Source organism: Piliocolobus tephrosceles, chromosome 17 (assembly GCF_002776525.5).
Source record: "Piliocolobus tephrosceles isolate RC106 chromosome 17, ASM277652v3, whole genome shotgun sequence".
Classification (NCBI taxonomy): Eukaryota; Metazoa; Chordata; class Mammalia; order Primates; family Cercopithecidae; genus Piliocolobus; species Piliocolobus tephrosceles.
The window spans coordinates 13,473,132-13,500,135 of NC_045450.1; positions in this window are offsets into that span (position 1 = coordinate 13,473,132).

Sequence of the window (27,004 nt, forward strand, 5' to 3'; positions counted from 1 at the left end):
AATCCCATACTTCTTGCAGGCTTTGTTCATTTCTTTTTCTTCTTTTTTCTTTTGGTTTCTCTTCTCACTTCATTTCATTCATTTGATCCTCCATCGCTGATACTCTTTCTTCCAGTTGATCAAGTCGGTTACTGAAGCTTGTGCATTTGTCACGTATTTCTCATGTCATGGTTTTCATCTCTGTCATTTCGTTTATGACCTTCTCTGCATTAATTAGTCTAGCTGTCAATTCTTCCACTCTTTTTTCGAGATTTTTAGTTTCTTTGCACTGGGTATGTAATTCCTCCTTTAGCTCTGAGAAGTTTGATGGACTGAAGCCTTCTTCTCTCATTTCGTTAAAGTCATTCTCTGACCAGCTTTGATCCGTTGCTGGCGATGAGCTGCGCTCCTTTGCAGGGGGAGATGTGCTCTTATTTTTTGGATTTCCAGCTTTTCTGCCCTGCTTCTTCCCCATCTTTGTGGTTTTATCTGCCTCTGGTCTTTGATGATGGTGACGTACTGATGGGGTTTTGGTATAGGTGTTCTTCCTGTTTGATAGTTTTCCTTCTAATAGTCAGGACCTTCAGCTGTAGGCCTGTTGGAGATTGCTTGAGGTCCACTCCAGACCCTGTTTGCCTGGGTATCAGCAGCAGAGGTTGCAGAAGATAGAATATTGCTGAACAGCGAATGTACCTGTCTGATTCTTACTTTGGAAGCTTCCTCTCAGGGGTGTACTCCACCCTGTGAGGTGTGGGGTGTCAGACTGCCCCTAGTGGGGGATGTCTCCCAGTTAGGCTACTCAGGGGTCAGGGGCCCACTTGAGCAGGCAGTCTGTCCCTTCTCAGATCTCAACCTCCGTGTTGGGAGATCCACTGCTCTCTTCAAAGCTGTCAGACAGAGTCGTTCGTGTCTGCACAGGCCTCTGCTGCTTCCCCTGTTATTTTTTAGCTATGCCCTGTCCCCAGAGGCGGAGTCTACAGAGACAGGCAGGTTTCCTTCAGCTGCTGTGAGCTCCACCCAGTTCAAGCTTCCCAGCGGCTTTGTTTACCTACTTAAGCCTCAGCAATGGCGGGCGCACCTCCCCCAGCCTCGCTGCTGCCTTGTGGTTAGATCGCCGCAGACTGCTGTATTAGCAAGGAGGGAGGCTCCGTGGGCGTGGGACCCTCCCAGCCAGGTGTGGGGTATATTCTCCTGGTGTGCCCGTTTGCTTACAGCGCAGTATTGGGGTGGGAGTTACCCGATTTTCCAGGTGTTGTGTGTCTCAGTTCCCCTGGCTAGGAAAAGGGATTCCCTTCCCCCTTGTGCTTCCCAGGTGAGGCGATGCCTCACCCTGCTTCAGCTCTCGCTGGTCAGGCTGCAGCAGCTGACCAGCACCGATTGTCCGGCACTCCCTAGTGAGATGACCCCAGTACCTCAGTTGAAAATGCAGAAATCACCGGTCTTCTGTGTCGCTCACGCTGGGAGTTGGAGACTGGAGCTGTTCCTATTCGGCCATCTTGCTCCAACGCCCCCGGCTTCTTTCTTTTCTTTCTTTTAGTGGTAGAGTCCCCCGGAGCAGTGATTGTCTAACATTAGTGTACACAAGAATCACGCAGACTTCCCAATCTCATCTTATTTCAGGAGGTCTGAAAGGCCTAAGAATTGATGTTATTAAGAAGGAACCCAGGTGATTCCAATGTTGGGGGTTCCTGGACCATTCTTTTAAGAAATGCTGCAATTAGTGCCAAAACTCTGAGTGTGGTTGCATTTACCAGATGCTTTGTTTTGCAACAGGAAATTAAATGTAGTGAGAGGAGACAGCTGTACAGAGACTGCCAGCCCTGATTCAGGTCGGGCATATCTGTGTCTGAACTACCTCTACCCAGAGGCCAGAGCAGCCAAGCAAGATTGTGCTCAAGTTTGCTTGTCTGAAGGCTAGAACTGGGGTAGTAAATCCTGCTTCATGCAGCCCAGCTCAAAAAAAAAGTTCTTTTCGAAAGCCGTCCGTGCCTTAGGTGCACAGACTATTTTAATGATATTTATTCTTTTCTGATTCCAACTGTAATGCATACTTACGGTGGAGACTACCACCATGCATAAAGAACATGATTGTATCTGGTTCCCACTTCTCCATGGTAACCACCAATAAATTTTGTGTCTTTCCATCGAGCATTTTTTTCTTTCTCTTGGTCTCTATCTCTCATCTAAATTCTCTGAGCCTTTGTTTTCTTTTCTGCAATACAGGAATAAAAACACCTACCTTTCAGAGTTACATAATGGATAATTAATAAATTACACTACACTTATTATTCAACTATGATTGTGTTTATTTTTTCCACTTGACATTCTATAATGAACATTTTCCATGTGTCATTAACTACTCTTCAAAAACATGACTTTTAATAGCTGCATAATGCACCATCATTTAATGAACCATAATTTATTTAACTCTTCTCCTATTATTGAGCTTTAAAGTGTTTTCTAATATTTTGCTATTGGAAATAACACTGAGTACTTAAATCTTTTTTTTTAGAAGTCTGAATTTTTTCTTAGGATAGATTTCCAAAAGATAAATGACAAGGACAAAGAGTTTAAACATTTTAAGGCTTTTTATGCGTGTTGTGAAATTACCTTTCCAGGGTGGGATGGGAAGTGTATACTTCCAATACCATCGCCAGCATTAAAAATTACTTAGACTGTAACACATGTCAGAGATGTACATGTGTCAGCATATGAATTAATGGGAATAGTGAAAAGATAAAACTCATTGTAGATTTCAAAATCCATTAAGCCTTTTCAGTAATATATAATGCATTAAACTCTTTAAGGGAAGACACTCAGAAAAGTGCATGTATTTTCTAACCACTGTTCACTTGCTAAGAAACTGTCATGAGGAAAAAGACATGATTTCTCATTGGCAGGTTTCTAATATTACTTCATGTCTTGAAAAACCTAACACTCTTCTGGTTCCTATTTCTAAATTCCAATCATCCTGAAGGGGATTGATAATTGTGGCAATTGCACAAGATGATTGCTACCTGCAGAGGCAATCACTTCCACCTCCTGCAGAATTGATGAGCAATTCATTATCAAGGATTTAATTGCTATAAACCTGTGAGGAAAAGGAATTTCTTATATGATTTCCAGGATTTTGTGCATCCGACCCTCCTTGGCTCCAAATTAGCTTTCGTGAACAGGAATTTGAAATCAGGCTGTGGCAGGAGGGTAATCACACCATGGAGGTGCTGTGGAAATATTTGCATAACCTGTCTTGAACTTGTGATATTACCTTTAAATAGGATGCTGCACCCATGAGTGGGGTAGCATCTTCTTGAATAATTATGACAATTCCGGCAGCAAGCTCACAGCTGGCTTCAGTCAGAAATGCAAAAAACAAAAACAAAAACAAAAAAAAATTAGTTAAAAATAAGGTATATTAAGAGCTGTGATGAGCCTTGGTGGCTTAGTGGTTAGAGCCAGAACTCCGGACTCAGACTGCCTGGATTTAAAGACTGCCTCTGTTTCCCAGCCCTTACTAGATGAACCTGAATGAGGCAGACATGTCCTGCACAATTCTCAGTAGGAATGGTGCTGATGACGGTGCCTGCCTCTCATAATTGCTGCAAAGATTATCTTAGAATACTCATGTAAAGCCTCAGGCAAGGAACCCACATAAAGTAATATTATTCCTAAGGTATCTTAAAAGTTTCCTTCATTTTCTGAATTTGAATTTGCCCATGGATCTCAAGTATTTTCACCAGTAAAAACTATATTTTTAAAATTATCAGGTCTCCCTGCACGGACTCCTTGTTTTAAGAGATTGCATTGAGAAAATGGGGAATATCACTTATTAATGACCCACTATGTGTCAGAAACAATACATTATGACATTTAATTTTTACTGACTACTTTTTAAGATAGGTGTCATTTTGTCTATTTTTATGTGATACTGTTGTGAGCCAAGCTTCAAATCCTGGTTCCCTATTGATTACCCATGTGATTTAGGGCAAGTGACCTCTCTAAGCCTCATTTTCCTTATCTGTGAAATGGGAATAATAGTAGCCTTCACCTCACCTTACAATGGTGGCTGGCACACAGTAAGTGCTGAGATGATGCCAGATCTTATTATTATTTATTGGTAAAAAACTGGGTCCAGGCTCAGGGGCTCACACCTGTAATCCCAGCACTTTGGGAGGCCTAGGTGGGCAGATTACCTGAGGTCAGGAGTTCGAGACCAGGCTGGCCAACATGGTGAAACCCTGTCTCTACTAAAAATACAAAAAAATTAGCCGGGCATGGTGCTGTGCACCTGTAATCCCAGCTATAGGGGAGGCTGAGGAAGGATAATCACTTGAACCCGGGAGGCAGAGGTTGCAGTGACCTGAGATTGTGCCACTACACACCAGCCTGAGCAATAAGAATGAGACTCTGGCTCAAAAAACAAACAAACAAACTGAGGCTCATTCAGATAAGTGAAGTAATATTCCCAAGATCACAAAACTAATTAGTGGCTGAGCCGAGATTTGAATCCACATCTGTCTGATCCCAAAATGATCTAGTTTACTGTATCACATTAACAAACTCTACTGTGGTAGAGAAGCATCCATAATAAGTCATAATTCATTCATCTTCATAATCTTAACATCAAGTAAAATTGTAACTGCCAAATATTTTCTTACTGGTTCGTCACAACCAGTGTTTTCACATTGTGCTGAAAACAGTGACTCACTTTTCTCACTTGAAAAGAGTAGATAATAATGCTTTCCTTGCAGTTTTTTCCAGGCTTAGAAGTGAATATTAGAAAATAATATTTTCTTACTAACTAGTAGCCATTATTTTTGTTTTATAATTCCAGCCCATAGAAATAATGATAAATGACACTTTAGTTATTCTGTGTAGTTTATTGTTGATAAATGTGAATTTTCTGGTTGTGTGTGTGTGTGTAAAATAAAGATAATAGATTAAGAATTGTCATCTCTGCAATCAAGGACCTTTGTCATCTATGTACTTTAGCTTGGGAACCACTGTAGTAGAACCTGTTAGTAACTGTGTGTTAGAACTACGCCTGCAGTTTGTGTATTTGCCACTAGGTGACAAATGTCTCTTCCTGCATAGGACAATTACGATTTCTCCAAGCACAGATAACCAGAGAAAGCAAAATTTAGCACATCGTCCAGTTTGGACGTTCATCACTACATTAGCCATGTATCTTGGTTAAAGACCAAATATGATTTATAAATCAAGAGTAACTACTAATAAATCAATTAATTAAGCCAGATTGTAGTTGGACCCAAATAAAGTCATTCATATGCAGAAATAAGACCTTTGTATTTCTCTATAAATTATTTTGGGAAATTAGTCACTGAGATGAGACTGTATTGCTAGACATAGGGAATTCACACACAGTTGTGATATTCAAAGCATTATTTCAAACAAAGAAGTGAAAATACCCAGAATAAATACAGACCTCAGCTTGAGATCACAAATACAACATAAGGAAAAGTAAATGAATATTGTTTACGTATTTCCTGGCTGTATTGGGCATTTTTCACACACATATTTTAAATTTAACTCTCATAACAGAGACTGTTGCTTGAAACCAAGATGAAATAACAGGGATTAGATTTACTCCTCTACCTGAAACAACTTAAAAATGGGGTACAATAAAGGTAACATGTGTTTTCCAATATTGGACATCAGGGAGTACAAGTCGGTAATCACTGAAAAAAAGAAGCAAAATCAGATAAGCCCCACAAATTGCCTCTACTTACTACTGGAAGAGTTTTCAAGTTACAATATATGGAGTGAGAGGGGATTCAGGCAAAGTCCAGTAATTTCTCTGAATTGAGATAGAATTGGAAGTTCAGAGAGACCAAGATAACTATAGTTCATAGGGAAGAGTACCAAAAAGGAGAAGGTGAGGGTGGGGACAGGGAGAGAGAGATAAATCTGAAGAAATCCCTCTCAGTCCCTAGACTGAATACTGACTACCACATTAATGTGAAAAAACTATCCAACTCTAGGACTTTTCCTAGACACCTGAGAGTGGCAGAGGGAACAATCCCAAGAGTTCAAAACAGCCAGGAAAAGTTCCTATTCCTGCCAGCTACAGCAAAACACTTCATAAAACGCAGGGCACTGGGGAGAGTACTTAGAAGGGAATTGCCCGGAGAGTGGTGCAAAATTAGCCCTAGACTAAAGCCTGCTCTAGTCTCCATAACAAAACAGAAAAGTAAGCCTCAAAAGATTAAAATGTTTCCAAGTAACCTAATTGCATCTTAGAACAAAGCTCAAGAATATTTATAGAAATATATAATTATCCAACACCCAACAAGCTAAAATCACAATGTCTGATACCTAAACAAAAATTACCAGGAATGCAAATCCCTGGCAACTGCTGCAAAAAGAATAAAATACCTAGGAATACAGCTAACAAGGGACATGAAGGACCTTTTCAAGGAGAACTACAAACCACTGGTCAAGGAACTAAGAGAGGACACAAATGGAAAAAACATTCCATCCTCATAGATAGAAAGAATCAATATCATGAAAATGGCCATACTGCCCAAAGTAATTTATAGATTTGATGCTATTCCCATCAAACTACCATTGACATTCTTCACAGAATTAGAAAAAACTAGTTAAAATTTCATATGGAACCAAAAAAAGAACCTGTATAGCCAGGACAATCCTAAGCAAAGAGAACAAAGCTGGAGGCATCATGCTACCTGACTTCAAACTATACTACAAGGCAACAGTAACCAAAACAGCATGGTACTGGTACCGAAACAGACATATAGACCAATGGAATAGAACAGAGACCTCAGAAATAACACCACAAATCTACAACCATTGGATCTTTGACAAATCTGATGAAAACAAGCAATGGGAAAAGGATTCCCTATTTAATAAATGGTGTCGTGAAAACTGGCTAGCCATATGCAGAAGATTGAAACTGGACCCCTTCATTACACCTGATACAAAAATTAACTCAAGATGTATTAAAAACCTAAATGAAAAACCCAAAACTATAAAAACCCTGGAAGAAAACCTAGGCAATACCATTCAGGACACAGTCATGGGCAAAGACTTCAAAATGAAAACACCAAAAGCAATTGCAACAAAAGCCAAAATTGACAAATGGGACCTAATTAAACAAAAGAGCTGCTGCACAGCAAAAGAAACTAGCGTCAGAGTAAACAGGCAACCTACAGAATGGGAGAAATATTTGCAATATACCCATCTGACAAAGATCTAATATCCAGAATCTACAAGGAACTTAAACAAATTTACAAGAAATAACCAAACAATCCCATCAAGAGTGGGCAAAGGATATGAACAGACACTTCTCAAAAGAAGACATTTATGCAGCCAACAAACATATGAGAAAAAGCTCAACATCACTGATCATTAGAGAAATGCAAATCAAAAACACAATGAGATACCATCTCATGCCAGTCAGAATGGCAATTATTAAAAAGTCAAGGAACAATTTATGCTGGTGAGGCTGTGGAGAAATAGGAATGTTTTTACACTGTTGGTGGGAATGTAAATTAGTTCAACCATCATCAAAGACAGTGCAGCAATTCCTCAAGGATCTAGAACCAGAAATACCCTTTGACCCAGCAATCTCATTATTGGGTATATACTCCAAAAATATAAATCATTCTACTAAAAAGACATATGCACATGCATGTTTATTCAGCACTATTTACAATAGCAAAGACATGGAACCAACCCAAATGCCCATCAGTGATAGACTGGAAAAAGAAAATGTGGTACATATACACCATGGAATACTACGCAGCCATAACAAACAATGAGATCATGTCCTTTGCAAGGACATGGATGAAGGTAGAAGCCATCATCTTTAGCAAACTGACACAGGAACAGAAAACCAAACACTGCATGTTCTCGCTCATAAGTGGGAGTTGAACAATGGGAATACATGGACACAGGGAGGAGGACAACACACACCAGGGCCTGGTGGGGCAAAGGGAGAGAGCGTTAGGACAAATAACTAATGCATGCAGGGCTTAAAACTTAGGTGACAGGTTGATAGGTGCAGCAAACCACCATTGCACATGTATACCTATGTAGCAAACCTGCATGTTCTGCACATACATACCAGAATGTAAAGTAAAATAAAATAAAATAATTTTTTTAACAAAGTCATGCTCTGTCGCCCAGGCTGGAGTGCAGTGGCATGATCACGGCTCATTGAAATCTCCGCCTCCCAGGTTCAAGCAATTCTCCTGCCTCAGCCTCCTGAGTAGCTGGAATTACAGGCAGGCGCCAGCACATCTGGCTAATTTTTGTATTTTTAGTAGAGATAGGGTTTCACCATGTTGGTCAGGCTGGTCTTGAACTCCTGACCTCATGATCTGCCCGCCTCAGCCTCCCAAAGTGCTGGGATTACAGGTTTGAGCCACTGCACCCAGCCAATTAAATTAAATTTTCAAAGAGAGAAAAGTTAACAGGTGTGCAAAGAATCAGGAAAATATAATCAATAAGATAATAAGAGAATAAACAATCATTCAAAGTAGACCCAGAAATGACACATGGTAGAATTATTTAGACAAGGATATTAAAAGAATATTATAAGTGTATCTAATTGTTCAGGAATGTGGAGGGAAAGTTGAGTACCTTAAGCAGAGACATGGAAGACACATAAAAGACCTAACCTGAACTTTCAGAGGTTAAAATTAAACTGGAGGGGATCAACAGAAGATGAGACATTACAGAAGATTAGCAAATTTGATGACAGCAATAGAAATTTTCCACAGAGGCAAAAAGGAAAGAATAAAAGCAAAAGAGCATCAGCGAGTTGTGGCCAACGTAATTGGCCTGATACATGTGTGATTAGAGGACCCAGAGAATGGGTAACAGAAAAATATTTAATGACCAAAATTTTATAAATGTTATGCTAACTATAAACCCATTGATCCAAGAAACATGAAGAAAACTGCACCAATACACGTCATAAATAAATTGCTTAAAACCAGTGATAAAGAGGAAATTATAGAAGCAGCTGGAGGAAAAAAATACACATTACGTAAAAAGTAGTAAAAACAAGAATGATAAAGACAATTTTTTTTAAAATCTGATGATGATCAGGTATGGGGAAAATTTTTTAAATAATTATAGCAATCTTGTGAGAAACAATGCAAGCAAAAAGATTAGTAGAGTAGCATTTTTAAAGTACTAAAGAAAAATGTCTGTCAATTTAGAATTCTATACTCAGTGAGAATATCTTTCAAAAGTGAAGGTGATGGAGCAAGGAGGATATGGGAAATGTCCATATCCCCTGCTCAATATTGTTGTGAACCTACAACTACTCTAAAAAAATAAAGTCTGGTAATAAGAAAAGGGTGAAATAAAGAACTTTCCAGACATACAAATGTAAATAATTCGTCAGAAGTAGAATGGCACTAAAGTAAATGTTTTTTTTTTTTTTGAGACGGAGTCTTGCTCTGTCGCCCAGGCTGGAGTGCAGTGGCCGGATCTCAGCTCACTGCAACCTCCGCCTCCCGGGTTCACGCCATTCTCCTGCCTCAGCCTCCCGAGTAGCTGGGACCACAGGCGCCGGCCACCTCGCCCGGCTAATTTTTTGTATTTTTAGTAGAGATGGGGTTTCACCGTGTTAGCCAGGATGGTCTCGATCTCCTGACCTCGTGATCCGCCCGTCTCGGCCTCCCAAAGTGCTGGGATTACAGGCTTGAGCCACCGCGCCCGGCCAGTAAATTTTAAAGGAATTTCTTCAGGCAGAAAAAAAAATGGCCTCAGAAACTTAAGACTACATGAAAGAATGAAGAGAAGTACCAGAAATGGTAACTACATGGGTGTATATACATGATTTTTTCTTATATTTTAAATTTATGTAAAATGTAATTGACATTTTAAAACAAAGCTAACACTACTCACAAAGATCTGTTACGTGGGTACCATTATCCTCATTTTAGAGCTAAGAAAACTAAGACTCTTACAAGTGTTGTACTTACTCAGATATGTCTGACAGCAAAGTCCTTGCCTCTCAAACAAGTTACATATGACTGTAATGGTGAAATTTGTCAACTTTCCCCATTATACACCAAGGTTTTATAGATAAGAAGCCTTGTCTTATCTATTTTTAAATCTTCTTCCCTGTAGTACTTAATAAAGAAACACACCATAATAAATACTTGTTTAATAAGTTAATTAGGAAGAAAATATTAGTCTCTAGGGAAGAATTTACCATCTTATTTTGGAAACATGACACAAGAAACAATTCGAGAAAAATCCAAGATTAGGAATAATAAAAACAGCCACAATATACTGAGAGATTGTCAAATGTCAGGCACTGAACTTAGCATGTTTCACACATTGTCATTTAATCCTCATAAAAACTCTGTGAGAAGAGAAGGTATACCACAGATTAGATACACAAGGCCTTTAACAGACTGAATAACCTATGTCTTTCCATTTTCCGTCAGTTGCCTGTGACTTATCTTACCTCCCAATTGCATGGTTGGGAGCTCAAAAACCTTTCAAAGTTCTGCGTGTTCTGCATGGAGACATCCCCTTCTGCAGAGGGAGTGTCTTGTCCAAGCTAATCTTCAACCCAGACAAACCACAGAGCTAACAGAGAGTCAGTAGGTGTGAACAGGGCTTTGGCTTTTTACAGTGATGCAAGATGGAAAATAAATGTCCTCCATGTTTGCACACAGGCAGGATTCCTCTCTTCCTCAACAAATACAAGGGGAGGCAGAATGAAGGCTCATAATCACCCTAGTCCTAGAAGCAGAAAGAACACGTTTTTAAATTTTTTTCATAAGATTGAAACCACGTTTTTGGAAAAACCCCAAAAGAAGAAGGAAAGAAGTTGGAGATTAAGGTCCTTGGTAATCAGGAACAAAGAGAGTATTTCGGTCCAAGGTGAACTGAAAAGGTATTTGTGGGATGGGTGGAAGAATTACAGGGCAGGCGGCTGGGAGCAGTGGCTCACGCCTGTAATCCCAACACTTTGGGAGGCTGAGGCGGGTGGATTGCCTGAGGTCAGGAGTTCGAGACCAGCCTGGCCAACATGGTGAAACCCCATCTCTACTAAAACTACAAATATTAGCTGGGCGTGGTAGCAGACACCTGTAACCCCAGCTACTCAGGAGGCTGAGGCAGGAGACTCACTTGAACCTGAGGCAGAGGTTGCAGTGAGCCAAGATCGCGCCACTGCACTCCAGCCTGGGAAACACAGTGAGACTCCATCTCAAAAAAAAAAATTACAGGGAAGGAGACAGAGTCATAACTGATCACACACATCCATTCTTTCGTGGGGAAAAAAGAGATCAGACTGTTACTGTGTCTATATCGAAAGAAGTAGACATAAGAGACTCCATTTTGTTCTGTATTTGCGATGTTGTTAATCTGTGACCCTACCCCCAACCCTGTCCTTACAAGAGATAGGTGCTGTGGTGACTCAAGGTTTAAAGGATTTTGGGCTGTGCACTATGTGCTTTGTTAAACAAGTGCCTGAAGGCAGTATCCTTGTTAAAAGTCATCACCATTCTCTTAATCTCAAGTACCCAGGGACATGCACACTGCCAAAGGTTGCAGGGACTTCTGCCTAGGAAAGCTAGGTATTGTCCAAGGTTTCTCCCCATGTGACAGTCTGAAATATGGCCTCGTGGGAAGGGAAAGACCTGATCGTCCTCCAGCCTGACATCCATGAAGGGTCTGTGCTAAGGAGGACTAGTATAAGAGGAAAGAAGGCCTCTTGGAAGTTGAGATAGAGAAAAGCATCTGTCTCCTCCCCATCCCTGGGCAATGGAACATCTCGGTGTAAAACCCGATTGTATGTTCTATTTACTGAGAAAGGAGAAAACCGCCTTAGGGCTGCGGGTGGGACGTGCTATGCTGCTCTTTATGCACTAAAAAGGTTTTGGAGATGTTTGCATATGCATATCAAGGCACAGCACTTTTCCTTAAACTTATTCATGTCACAGAGATCTTTATTCATATGTCTTACTGCTGACCTTCTCCCTACGATGATCCTATTATCCTGCCACTTCCCCTTTTCCAAGATGGTAATGATAATGATCAATAAATACTGAGGGAACTCAGAGACCGGTACTGGTGCGGGTCCTCTGTATGCTGAGCACCAGTCCCCTGGGCCCACTTTTTCTTTCTCTATACTTTGTCTCTGTGTCTCATTTCTTTTCTCAAGTCTCTCGTTCCACCTAACGAGAAATGCCCACAGTTGTGGAGGGTCAGGCCACCCCCTTCATTCTTTCATTTAGTCAATAAATACATGCTGGTGTGAGTTTCAAATATAGTCAATAAAACTGACCTGTTCACTGTCCTCATAGAATTTACAGGGTAATGAGTAGGAAATAAATATGTATTACTGATGTGGTGAATTGATGGTATCCCCCACGGAGTCACGTCTATCCACAAATTTAGAATGTCTGCAGATATAATTAATTCAGGTGGGGTCATAGTGGTGAGCCTTAAATCCAGTAGCTGGTATCTTTCTAAGAAGAGAAGGGGACATGCAGAGACACACATAGAGAGGAAGGCCACAAAGACAAAAGCAGAGAGTGGAGTGATGCATCTACAAGCCCAGGGTCACATAGGATTGCTGGTAACCATCGGAAGCTAAAAGACAGGCACGAAATTGAGTCTCCTTCAGTGGGTCCAAAAGGAATCACCCTGAAGATACTTGATTTCAGACTTCTGTTTTCCTAAACCATGAGAGAACAAATCATTATTCTAAGCCATCCAATTTGTGGTGATTTCTGGTGGCCATCCTAGGAAATGAATGTGGTTAGGTCACAAATGTGCACATTATAACCAGGTTTCAAAGAAAGCGCACCACTTGTATTTCTTGAATTAGCATGAAAATCCTCACAAATCCTTGTCCTGAGGGGTAGTAGTGAAAATTCAAATTTTGTTTAACAAAGTTAACTCAGTATGATCCAATACTTTAAGCCATCCTTGAAGGCAATTCATTTTCTTTCCAGTGTTCCCAGTTTTCTCCCCCTCTCCTTATACGTCCTGTTCATTGAGTATCTGGATGGGGATCCGGAGGTGGAAGTACATGGCACTATGGTGGCAGAAAAGAGAAGTACCTCAGATTCTATATTACCTCCCAATTACATGGCAGTCTGCTCAAAAACCTTTCAAAGTTTTGCATGGAGACATCCCCTTCTGCAGAGCAGGTGTCTTGCCTAAGCTAATCCTCAGCCCACATAAACAACAGAGCTAATGGAGGGTTAGTGAGTGTGAACAGGGCTTTGGCCTCTTCCCACCATGCAAGGTGGAGAATAAATGTCCTTCATGTTTCCACTCAGGCAGGCACCATTTACAGAATCCCTGCTCTTCTGGTCTCCATGGCAATGCCCCTTACTGCCGGGTTGCTGAGCACCTGCTGGCAGTCAAGGAGGAAGCCAGTGTCTGGTGAATGGCGCTCTGTGCTCTCCCAGCCCAGTCAGGACCTGTGATACGTCTCTCCCTGCTTCTCCCTAAGCTGTATATCCCTCTGAGGCTGACCACTCCTGCTTATCTCCTAGGCCAGGGGAGCTGCCCACAACACACTACCACAGATCACTTTGCCTCTGGTGCAGCAACCCCTAAGGCAAACTTCCTAACCATTCTCAGCTAACCTCCAAATGCTCTCTGTGTTTCAGAAAAATTCTGGCTCTTTCCATTCCCACAGGAGCCAAAGGAGGCTCAAGATGCTATCTCAGGCTAGCTAGACTTTACCACAGTGTGCTGCCAACCTGGTTCTAAGGCAGTCACCCCATGTTGACATGGGAGACATCGTTTACAAATCCCTCTCCTCTCAGATGCCACATAGGAAATAGGACTAGAAAAACGTCTTTTTTTTTTTGCTTATCATCTTTTTCCTCAATCTATCTTGCTGATTTCCCCTCCCTGCACTTCAGCCCAGAGAGTTTGATTAAGATGCATGTGTTTTATTACCTGCTCCATCGAGCTCCTAACTTATTCCTTCCCAACTCACCTGAAATGACAGAAATGGGACTTCAGCTGCTTCTTCCTCTCTGTCCCCAGGATGATCCCCATTCTACACCCTTCTGCTTCCCAAGGTAGCATCTGTCTTTCCTCTTCCTCTAAAGATGTATCGAAATAACACTCTTGGTCCAGTTTATATTGCTATAACAGAAGACAACAGACTGCGCAATTTATAAAAAACAGAAATTAACTTCTCACAGTTCAAGGTTAGGAAGTTCAAGATCAAAGGGAAAGTCTGTGGCAAAGGCCTTCTTGCTGCATCATTCCAAGGTGGGAGGTGGAAGGGCAAGAGAGGATAAGAGAGAGAAAAAAGGGGCTGAACTTTCACAGGAAACCCACTTCCACAATAATCCCTTCACGAGGGCAGAGCACTCATGGGCTAATCACCTCTCATTAGGCCCCACCTCCCAAAACTGTTACACTAGGGATTAAGTTTCCAATATATGCGTTTGTGGAGACAAATTCACATTATAGCAATTAGTATTTATCACAAAAAAGAGAAAGAGAAAACCTCTAAATTTTTCAAAATATCCTAATTACATGAGTAAACAAAGATGCAAGTAAAACATGATGAGTATTAAGAATAATACTCATCAAATAAAATAGAGTGTAAATGGCAGAAAATAATCAAAGATTTCTTACAATAGTTAATATATTGAAGGCATAGTAAGCCTCAATAATTTCCTTTAATTATCATAGTTGTAGCATTGTTATGGGTAATTCCACCATGAACCGTAGCAATTGATGAGATGTGAATTGATGAATGAGTCTGTTCACAACTCAGCTGGTGATGGGTAGATGGCTTCACTGGCGCTTCAAGAAGTGTTTCCAAACATAAATGCCATTGCCAAAATGCCCACCACATCTTCAAAATTCGCACCAAGCACCATGTCTTTATAAATTGTATTTCAGTAGCTACAGCTGTAGTTATCTTTGTTTTTATTAGTTGTAACATAGGTATGAGTCTGTCCTCACACTGCTATGAAGAAATATTCAAGACTGTGTAATTTATAAAGGAAGGAGGTTTAATTGACTCACAGTTCCACAGGGCTGGGGAGGCCTCAGAAAACTTACAATCATGACAGAAGAGAAAAAAAACATGTCCTTTTTCACATGGTGGCAGGAGAGAAAAGTGACATGCAAAAAGGAGAAGAGTCTTTTTTGAAACCATCAGATTTTCTGAGAAATCACTCACTATCATGAGAACAGCATGAGGGTAACTGACCCCATGATTCAATTACCTTCTACTGGGTCCCCACCCCCCAAGACACTTGGGGATTATGTGAACTACAATTCCAGATGAGATTTGGGTGGGGACACAGTCAAACCATATCAACACCCCTTCATGAAAATTTACTGCAACCTAAAAAATAGTAAGCTCTCTTTCTGATCTCAGTCCATGGCACCCATCCAGATGGAAGAAGGCCCAGAAACTCCAGGGCCACGAGAACCACAGCAAGAGCCATGTCTGTAAGAACCAGGAGTAACTGGATGCTGGGATAATGCTGGTGACAGGCATCTCAACAAATGTCACCCACGTGATGTGGGAAGGTTGATATGAAGCAACCCACATCAAGAGGAAACAGCTTCTGCCCCACTGCTAATCTTACAAACCTTGGTCAGTGAGCACACAGATCAATGGTACCAAAAGCTAGAGCTGCCATCATTGATGGTGATTGGGCAACTAAAAAGTTCTAGGGGAGGGAAAGCCCCTAAAGCAGTCCATCATCACAAAGACAAAATTCTTCAGCAGAAGAGCCAAGGAGAAGAGTAAAGGCATATGTATGTGGAGGGGAAGGGGTCTGTGTCCTGCTGGCTTGAAGCCACAAGAAGTCGATTAAGTGATAATAAATGCTTTGAAAGACATTACCAGTACAAGAGATTAGCTGTTTTCCAATGTCCTGTCACATCTTGTTTGTTACTGACATATAATAATTGCACATATTTATGGGGTACAGTGTGATGTTCTGACACATGCTTACATTGTGCAATGATCAAATCATGGTAATTAGCACATTTATTACCTTAAACATTTATCGTTTCGTTGTCGTGAGAACACTCAGAACACTCTCCTGTTAATCTAGGAAGGGCATCTCTGTGCATGTTTTGCCCTCCACCTCTCAGTTTCAATTCTCTGGGCTCCATTGGTTAGCCACTGATGTCTCATCAGTGAAGAGCAGCTTCCAGGTTAGGTGTGATCATTCTGTACAAACTGTTCCACACCTGATCATTACTGGGTGGAAAATTTCCGACATCTTCCTGATCTTTCTCTAATTAGGTGCAGAGCATGTGAGCTTTCTTCTCCCTTGAATCTTCTTCCCTGCTCACCATGTTGGTAAAATCCTGTATCTTCTACAAAATTATTCTGACATCATCTCTTCCCTGAAACATTTTCTCATCCTCCCAAGGAAAATTAGTCATTTTGTTTTCTCCAAAACCCCTATACCTTATACAGTACACATTACCGTCTGTATCTAATGCCCTGTATCACACACACACATATTTATTTACACAATTGACTCTGCTTGTTTTCTTGAGGGAGCCAATTTTATCCTACTGAACTCTGTCCCTTTAGGTCAGTGATTCTCCACCCTGCATTCACAATGAAATCACCTGGGGAGATTAAGAAATGCGGATGCCTTGAAGAAACCCCAGGGGTTCTGGCTTCACGAGTCAAGGGTTTGGCATTAGAGTGGGTTTTTAAAGGCAGATTGTTTTTGAATGTGACGGATAATCCTAATACATAACCAAGGCTGAGAGTCACTGCCCTTTTTCCTAGCACAGGACTTGATGTATTAGATTCTTTGCCATGTAACTGTTTCATGTGTCTTACGTTCAATGCTCTTAACCTTTAGCAAATTTTCCCCTACGACTGTTATTAGGATGAGTCACCAAAATATCACTTGTCCCTGAAAAATTTAACAAACCTCTGAAATGGAAGTCACCATCCATCAGCGCTGTCCTTGTAGGGTAGCTCATAACAACACTTAAGAAATAGCTCCTCCTGAAGTTAACTTCATTATTTAACAGTTCACTTTATTATTTTTGCCTGAAGCCCACACATACCCTGAAAGATACTCTGTGGTCCAGAAACGGAACTCTAAAACAACAACAGTGAACCTGACAGGCACGTCCTGGAAAGTTCGAATTCCCCACACTCTGTCCCCACCAGCCATGGAATCTGAAGACTGTTCAGACTGCTTTCCTGTAATCCCATGTAAGAGGAGACCATTGTTAGCAAGAGTGCTGCATTGGTATCTGTGTGATGTTTCCCCTTTTGTTTGGTTTTAACTTGGAGAAGATTGTCCACTGTGATGCTCAGATGTAGAGGCAGAAAGAAGCTTTTCACATCAGGTAGAGGATGGTATAAGCTGGAAGCCTGTTGGGAGACCTTTGGCATATTTCTGAGTTAACATGAAGGAAAAAGAACTTTGAACAGTTTTCATCCTAATGACACATTCAGAGTTTCCCCCATCAGCCCCTCCCCCTCAGTGGTTTGATCATCTGGAAACAAATTGGGGATGCTTTGCTATTAATGATGTTGACCTCATTTGCTTCCTCGACCATCAGTGAGGACTCCCACCCTGATTTCCTTTTCCCTAGTTTGACCTGGAGGCCAGTTGTCATTCCACCTGTGCCTATTTCTACATATTTTAATATTCAGGCAAGGGTTAGACTTAATAAGAGCAGACAGATTCTGATTCTCCCTCTTTATTATTTTGAAAGCCATATTAACCTGCTCTAGGCTGACCTTATAAAAGATTCAGTGAAAGCCTTATAATGTAGGCCACAGCCATCCGTCCCTTGAAAGTGTCTTCCCTGATGCTAATCACCCATCACCTTAAATTAGTTCTTTAGGATTTAGGGCAGCTAGTTTACAGCCAGACACCTGCCTCATCCCCATTGGTAATAGAACCCACCTTCCAGGGTCAGAATGAAATCCTAGAAACAGGGGGAATATGATGCAATTCATTACTTGTTATATTACAGGTATGGAGAGAGAAAAGGCTAATTATAGTTAAGCAACATGGAGTATCAGCTTTGGGGAGGAATGAGGAGATCAGTGCTCCCCAAAGAACTGGGTATCAAGGGTTCTTCTTGAGCATTAAGGAGATATACTTGTCATTTTAAAAAATGGAAGACTCAGGCCAGGCTCGGTAGCTCACACCTGTTATCCCAGCACTGTGGGAGGCCAAGGCGGGCGGATCACCTGAAGCCAGGAGTTTGAGACCAACCTGATCAACATGGTGAAACCCGATCTCTACTAAAAAATACAAAAATTGGCCAGGCATGGTTGCAGGCACCTGTAGTCCCAGCTACTCAGGAGGCACAGGGAACGCTTGAACCTGGGAGGTGGAGGTTGCAGTGAGCCAAGATCTTGCCACTGCACTCCAGCCTGGGCAACAGAGCAAGACTCCATCTCAAATAAATAAAATAAAATAAGATAAAATAAAATAAAATAAAAGATGGAAGACCCAAAGAGACAGTACAGAGTACTAATAGCGTATTTGGCCATTTTTGCATTGCTGTAAAGAAATACCTGAGACTAGGTAGCTTATAAGAAAAGAGACTTAATTGGCTCATGGTTCTGCAGGGTGTATAGGAAACATAGCAGCATCTGCTTCTGGGGAGGCCTCAGGAAAGTTACGGACATGGTGGAAGGTGAAGGAGGAGCACACATGTCACATGGAAAAGCAGGAGCAAAAGAGAGTGAGGGGGGAGGTGCCACGCACTTTTGAACTATCAGATCTCACAAGAACTCACTCACTACTGTGAGGACTGCACCAAAGGGGATAGTGCTAAACCATTTATGAGAAACCACCCTCATGATCCATGATCCAGTCACCTCCCACCAGGACCCACCTCCAGCACTGGGGATTACAATTCAATATGAGATCTAGGTGGGGACGCACATCCAAACTATATCAAATAGTAATTAAAAGTAGCAGATGGCAAGCATTTTCCATAGTTCTTGGACTGTTTTAGGAGTTCTGTATGCATTGTCCTCTTTGATCCTCATAACAGTATTAAAAGGAAAGTACTACTATTATTATCACCCTGATTTACAGATAGGGAAACTGAGGCTCAGGAAAGTGCAGAATTTACCTAGAGTCACACAGCCTAGAAATGGTGAAGTTGCGATTTGATGCCAAGGAATTTGACCCCGTCCCACCCCAAATGATGCTGTTGACCATTATGCTATACTGCCTTATTAACCGGGACCTGGTTATGCATTCTTTTCTTGAAAGGTGGAATCTTAGCATCCAGGACACAGTTTGAAGTCTCAAGTGCCAAGAGAGGTAAGGTAGGTTGCAACAAACACAAGTCTCACACATTGCCCCTGGCTGTCCCGGTTTCTTGGGCTGGACTCCACCATCAACTCTGACCATAATTTGATATCCATTTTAGGAATCATAAATATGGCCAAGAGTAGACTGGAGAAGACGTTTGCCCACTGGCCATATATGTCTGAGCACTGACAAATAAAAAGTATGCAACCCATCAATCAGAGGCAAAAGTAAGCCGTGATTTCAAGACTGCTTTCGGCCTCTTGAAGATAGCTCCATTGGCTGAACCACAACGCTAATCAAGCCAAGATTAATTAGTTTGGTGTAGTGTTTCTCAACCTTAGGACAATTGACATTTTGGGCTGGGTCAAAACATTTTTTTGAAACAGTCTTGCTTTGTCACCCAGGCTGTAGTGTAGTGGTGTGAGCATAGCTCACTACGGCCTCAAACACCTGGGCTCAAACAATCCTCCTACCTCAGCCTCCTGAGTAGAAGGGACTATAGGTGAGTACCACCATGCCCAGCTAATTTTTTAATTTTTTGTTTTTAGAGATAGGGTCTTGCTATGTGGCTGGTTTCAAACTCCTGGCCTCAAGCAATTCTCCTACCTTGGCCTCCCAAAGTGGGCGGGATAATTCTTTATTACACAGAGTTGTCCTGTGCCTTTACAGATGCTCAGCAGCATCCCTGGCCTGCAATCACTAAATGCCCACAGCACCCTCTGCCCCAGCTGGGACAACCCAAAATGTTTCCAGACATTGCTAAATGTCTCCCGGGTGCGGTGGTAGGGTATCAACGCCTCACTGAGAACCACAATATAGTTCTCAAACTATCTCAAACTTTAGTGTGCATCAGAATTATACCAGGGGTTGATAAAACAGAGGTTTCTGGCCCTATCCCCATAGTTTCCAAGACATTGGTTTTAGGGCAGTTCTAAGAATTTGCATTTCTAGTAAGTTGCATGTGGTGCTGATGATACTAGCCTAGGAACCACCCTTTGAGAACCACTGAGTTAATCCATTTTGTTATGTAGTCAGAGCTACACATATTATTAATCCTGGAAACGGACGGTGGAGACAGTGCAAATGACTTGGACGCCATCTCTCACTTGCTAGGAAAAGAAAGGCTCTGTCTTAGACTTTCTGTCGAAGAGTCCGGGAGTGGAAAAAAGCCTGCAGTTATATTAAAAAGACATGAATATAAGCCCATAACAAAAAACTGGATGACTTATTTAAAATCTCGAACCCTCAATTTCCTAACCTATGAAATAGAGCTAAGAACAAGTGACATTTTATTTATGCTGGATTGTTGGTGACTCAAAGAAATAATGAAATAACAATCCCAAAGTTTGATCATCCTCAAAACACATTATCATTACTTACCACATCCACCCACCACTTGAAATTAATATTTCTTTAAACCAATTCACTAAAAGTGGGGAAAAAAATCTTAATTATCTACTTTATCATAAGAAATTATCTGTAAAAATCATTTTTACTTGCTAATTACGTTTTCCCTAATATGCATAAAATAACTATTAAAAATATCCATGTATCAGCTAAAATTATCTATATCTCTACATTCTACACTTTGGAGGACACCGAGATATTTATGAGGGAGATTTAAATATTGCAAAGTGTTGTACAAATTAAAGGTGTGGTCATCAACCTTGCCTGGGCAGGGCAGATGTAATTGTCTAGAAAGTGAGCAAATGGTGACATCGAGGTGGCCCTCCCTGGTGTAAATCAGTGCAGCAAGCATATGTTCTCCTTCTGCTCTTGATGTTTGGCTGTATATCAGAATCAGCCACTTGAACCTGTTATCCTATCACTTTTGGTCTTTGAGAGCTCTTCCTAATACACTTTGATACTGTTTCAAATGGGAGACTGTGAATTAAAAGGGGAGAGCAAACTGAAGCCAGTAGGACTGTACTTAACACTAACAAGATCCACCTGAGTTTCAGTTATTTCTCTTGTAGTTATCAAAACAGGTCTTCATCCAGAAGAGAACCATCAAAGACTTTAGCACAATACCTCCTGAGGACAGCCTTGTCATTGTTGGCAAACTAAGCCTTCTCTGTCTGCCTGTGATCTTGTGGCTTTTTAGTCTCTTGTCTTCTCGGAATTGGCTCAGGTCCTCAGCCAACTGCTTCTCATTTTATTTTTTACTTACTGGAACAGAGATTCACTCTGTCACCCAGGCTAGAGTGCAGTGGCATGATCTCAGCTCACCGCAACCTCTGCCTCCCTGGTTCAAGTGATTCTCCTGCTTCAGCCTCCTGAGTAGCTGGGATTACAGGTGTGTACCACCACATCTGGCTAATTTTTATATTTTTAGTAGAGACGGGGTTTCACCACGTTGGCCAGGCTGGTCTCGAACTCCTGACCTCAAGTGATCTGCCTGCCTCGGCCTCCCAAAGTGCTGGGATTACAGGCATGAACTACCAGGCCCAGCCTGCTTCTCATTTTAAATCAGTGGATCCCCCCTCTGTACATATCAGACTCACCTTAGAATACTTTTTAAAAATTAATGCATGGGCCCTACTCCAGATTGATTAATGCATGGGCTCCACCCCTGAGGGTGAAACCTAAATGTTAAGTATTTTTAAAGCACCTCAGGTGATCCAAACGTACATCCATGGTGAAGGACACTGTCTTAAAGGAAGGAGAAAAAGTCTCCAGGTAGTTGAGCTTCCCATAACCGAATGACTTCTTTTCTTAGAGACAAGCACCAATTTTAGTTCTAAGAAGGAAATGCCCTTTCCCCTTTGACCTCATACAAGGACTTTTTCTCTGCCCCAAATGGCAACCCATTCTTTTCCACATCTAGGCTCAAAGAAAGGAGCAAATGAAGCTTGTTGATTACCTAATACTATAACCTGCTCCAGGTTATGAAGTGTTTACTTCAACAAACACTGTTCTAAGGGTTTTACATGAAATTCGCTGGATCCTCATCATGAGTAAATACTATTACAAATTTTCTTATAAAAGAGAGTTATTAGGTTGTCCATCAGCACAACCACAACTTCTGGAATCTCCCTCACCGTTTTTGGAGAACGCCTTCCTCCTTCCATCTACAAGGTTCTAGCGGGAGCCACCATTTTGGTACAGCACCACTCCCAGTCTTTAGACACAGATAATGGGGCTAGAAATAAATGCACAAGATTTAGTCAGGCTAATTAACTTCTTCCGTGAGAGCCCAGAGTTGAGAGGGGCAGAGAGAGAAAACGAGAAAGAGATAGGAGAAACTGAGAGAGAAAAGATTTTCTGCATAGTCATGTGACTAGTGTAGTTAAATATAAATATAAGGTAGAGGTGTCAGCAGTATTTTTCTTGTGTGTGTAGGTAGTAAAGGAAGCTAGTCTGCAGTGAGCAAGAAGAATGAAGCAAATACACTCAGAGAAGTTCATATAACAGAAAAAGTCCACATAAAATTTGAGTTCCTGGTTATCCCTGTTTGCCCCTGACACTCAGATCTGCTCTTGGGCTCAGTGAGAAACCTCAGTATCTTATAATAAATTCCCCCCTTTTTGCTTAAACATGTCTGAATGGGTTTCTGTTACTGGCAACCAAAGGAACTTAAATTAATATGACCATATGTAGGATAAGGGGAAGGAGTTCAAAAAAGTATAAGACTTTGGCAGGTGCTCTATGGGAATGGAATTTACAATTCAGGAAACATGATAGAAAAATCTAAGATTTGGAGTCAGACAGAGGGCAGCTCCAAACTCGCACTCAACAGGCTGTGTCATCTTGGATAGGTATTTTACCTCTGCGAACCACAAGCTTTTCATTTGCACACAGGATACCAGTATTTCATGTGACTGTTGGGAAAATTAAACACTAGTATACTGCCTGGCACTTCAGTGGGGCCCCAGTCAATCAGAATTCTTTTCCCTGTCTTCAAACTAGATCCCCGGGAACAAAGAGGCTTCTGAGAGCTTGCCCAGTAAGATCATAGACCCAAGCATGAATGGGTTTCATGTGATCATAATCCCCTCTCCTTTCCTCTTGCTTTGGGGAAGAGTAGACACATTATCCTATAACCTAAAGAGTCCATTTCCACACTTCCGACTCCCTGCAACCCAAAAAGCATCAGAGCAGCCAATTAAGATGTTTTATTTTAAAAGTTCTCAGTGAAGGAAAGTGCAAAGAGGTCACAGAACTTGGAGTTCAAAAAAAAAGAAAAGAAAAAAGTTCACTGGATCGTGTACTCTGAACGTGTCTTATTCTAAAATAAAAATTATTTTAAAAACTGGGTTACTGAATTGAAATTAGTCAGGATCCTCATTAAAAGTATGACTTTTCCTCATATGAATCCCAAAAAGAAAGAATGGCTTTTTTTTTTTTTTTTTGGAGGTCATAGAAAAAAATTGGGGCTTTGGAGCCACACAGATCAGGGTTTACATTTTGGCTTTGCCTTCTTGTTAGATGAGTGGCCTGCAGCAAGCCATGTCCCCTGTCCCAGCCCCAGTTAATCCCCCCACTATAACATAGACCTAAAATGCCTAATTAATTGTGTTGATAAAGGAATTAAATAAGATTCTTGTAATGTGCCTACGTAGTGTCTAGCACTTAGCACGTGCTCGGTAAAAGTGGTGGTCATAGCTCCTTTCCATACTCCATAAAGCTTTAGTATGGCCCTAAAGAACATGCAAGTTACGATCAGACACAGTCAGGGGCAAATTCTACTTTTGATTTGATGACCCTGTGAAATTACTTAACTTTTTAGACCCCCAGTTTTGTAAATAAAAAATAAAATCCTAAGCTCTCCAACTGCCTGAACAGACTCCTTCTTGGCCAAGGGGACCCCAGAGAAAACCTGAAAAACTGAGTCCCCACCATAAGAGAATAGGAGGTCAAATATGCCTCATGACAGCCCCTCTGTTTTGCAGTTTAGACATAACAATTAACCAGAGTGAATGTTCAAATAGCAATGATAAGACCGACAGAATGGATTATTCATGGCAATAGATATTGAAGGATAAACAGGACCTAAATCCATGCCAGGCAAAAGTTAAGTCACGCACCCCAACAGGTCAGTCTGGATTGTACTGTGTCTTGTTCTTGCAACCCAACCCTGGCATAGCATGCCATGACGATTAGCAGACTTCATCTTAACTTAAACATTCCTTTCTGCTGACTCCAAGTTTTTAGACAAAGCTTTGTTCCTTTAATCATTTGCAAATTAAAGGATCTCCAAACCCACCTATGACCTGTAAGCCTCCACTTCAAGATATCCCACCATTCTGGGACTAATGCATAATCTCCATGCCTTGATTTATGACTTTGCTTGTAATTTCTGCTTCCCTGAAACGTATAACACAAAGTTACAGTACAACTGCCTTGGGACCACTTACTCAGGGCTACTTTGGTTTGTGTTTTCCCTGGGCTGCAATCACTCATATTGGCTCAGAATAAACCTCCTTGCAATATGTGACAGAGTTAGTTTTTTTCCACTAACAGTTTCCTTCTTCGTTAAACAGAAAAAACACCACCGACCTATAGGGCATCCTGTGTTTGCCCACCCGTATCCACTTCCCTTTCTTTCTTCCTCACAGAAGCATGATTTTCTTCAGGCAGTGCCGTTCCCAGGTAGGCAGACGCTAGCGGGAGGCCAACCGGACCCTCAGCTCCAAGGGTGACCTGATTGGTCTGGAGAAAATCCCTTTCCCTCCATTGGTTCAGGAATGGGCATGTGACACAACTTTAGCCAATGAGACAATAACCGGCGCTTCTTAGAGACTTCTGGGAAAAGTTTTCTCCAGGAGTCTCTTTTCCATTTCGGAATGGTGTCTGATCTCCACATGATGCCTCGGACTGTTTCACCCACTTCATGACCAGCCTATGGGTAAAGCCAACACTGAGTAAAGCAGAGAAGAAAGATAAAAAGAGCGGCCAGGCGCGGTGGCTCAAGCCTGTAATCCCAGCACTTTGGGAGGCCGAGACGGGCGGATCACGAGGTCAGGAGATCGAGACCATTCTGGCTAACATGGTGACACCCCGTCTCTACTAAAAATACAAAAAACTAGCCGGGCGAGGTGGCGGGCACCTGTAGTCCCAGCTACTCGGGAGGCTGAGGCAGGAGAATGGCGTGAACCCGCGAGGCAGAGCTTGCAGTGAGCTGAGATCCGGCCACTGCACTCCAGCCTGGGCGGCAGAGCGAGACTCCATCTCAAAAAAAAAAAAAGAGCTTCCTGGAGCCCTGTATCATCACTGACGCCCTGAATCAACCTCCATTGAAACTTGCCTTGCGTGTGAGTTTCCAGTCGAAGGCAGTAATGAATAACCTTTCATTTAAGTCTGCTGGGGTTGCAATTTCAATTATTGTATCCAAAAGTATCCTAACTGATGAGAGTTAATTAAGTTACCACATGTAAATCGCTTGTCCCAGTCAAACCTGGGACCCCAGTAAGGGCACCAAAAATGATTAGCTTTTAACACAAATGACATTATACTTACTGTCATCACTACTAACAATGATAAAAACAACAGCAGCCACAATAAAAGCAACAGCTAACACTTCCTATGTGCCAGACACAATCTTAAGTGCTTACCATATTTAAATTATTTAATTCTCACAATAACTCCCCCAATCTTACAGATGGGGAAAACGCAGTTCAGAGAGGTCAAGTAATCTTCCTGAGGTCACACAGCTGGTAGGTGATATTTAAACGCAGGAAGCCAAGTACTAGAGTCCATGATACGAAAAAGAGGAAGATCGCGAAGAAATTTGGTTTGACCTTCTGATTTGGCCTCCCTTTCTCCCTCTAGCTGCTAAACAAAGTCAAGGCAAATTAGCAGGTTCCCCGAGGAGCGATCACCATGAGGTGGAGAGTGGGCTGATTTTGGAGTCAGAGATGTATGAGCAATCTCAAGTAAGATGGGTAATCCCACCGGAACTAAATTGTATAGCTGTGAAATGGTGGGGGGCAGGGAATACTCACCTCTGAAAATTATTATAAGGATTTAGAACAATTCATGTTCAGTGTGTGGCACAGAGCCTAAATGAAAGCTATTAAAGATGAATTATCACAGTACTCGAGCACTTTCTTACCTTTCTCCCATTTACCAGCTGCCTGCTTTGTCTCATTTAGTGATGACACGAAGAAGAAGAAAGCCTTAAGGAGATTGAATGCCAACCAAATCGGCAGTTACCACTTGAATTTTAATCCCCTTTTCTGCTCTCCCCTCTAAGAAGTCTGATGATAACTCCCTTCCAGGGCTTCATTTCATAACCTGGGCCAATTTGACTCATTATCTCCCTGTCGGCACGAAGAGAATGAAAACCAGCTGTCATTACCAACTTATCCCTGCTTTGAATAGAATATGGGATGGAGGAGAAGTCAAGGGTGAATCCCCTGTGTAGGTTGTTAACCCCCCAAGAACAAATTCAAGGATTCTGGGACAAGCCCAACCCTGGATCAGGCTGCGAATGTCCAGAGCTTCCGGGTAACCTCAGGTGATAACCTTGGAAGGAGGGGGACACAGGGCTAAGAGCAGAGGAAACACAGCTGGAGGAAGTAAACTTTGGCAAAACTGAATGGAGCATGGTGTTCTGAGCCACAAATCACACCAAACCAGAGCAGAGGTTCCAGACTCAGACCGACCTGGGCTTGAATCCAAGCTGCTGTCCCATGGCCGTGGGCAGGTTGCCTAATCTCAGTAAGCCTCAGTTTTCTTGCCAGTATAATGAAATAATACTGTGTGTGTGTGTGTGTGTGTGTGTGTGTGTGTGTGTGTGTGTGTGT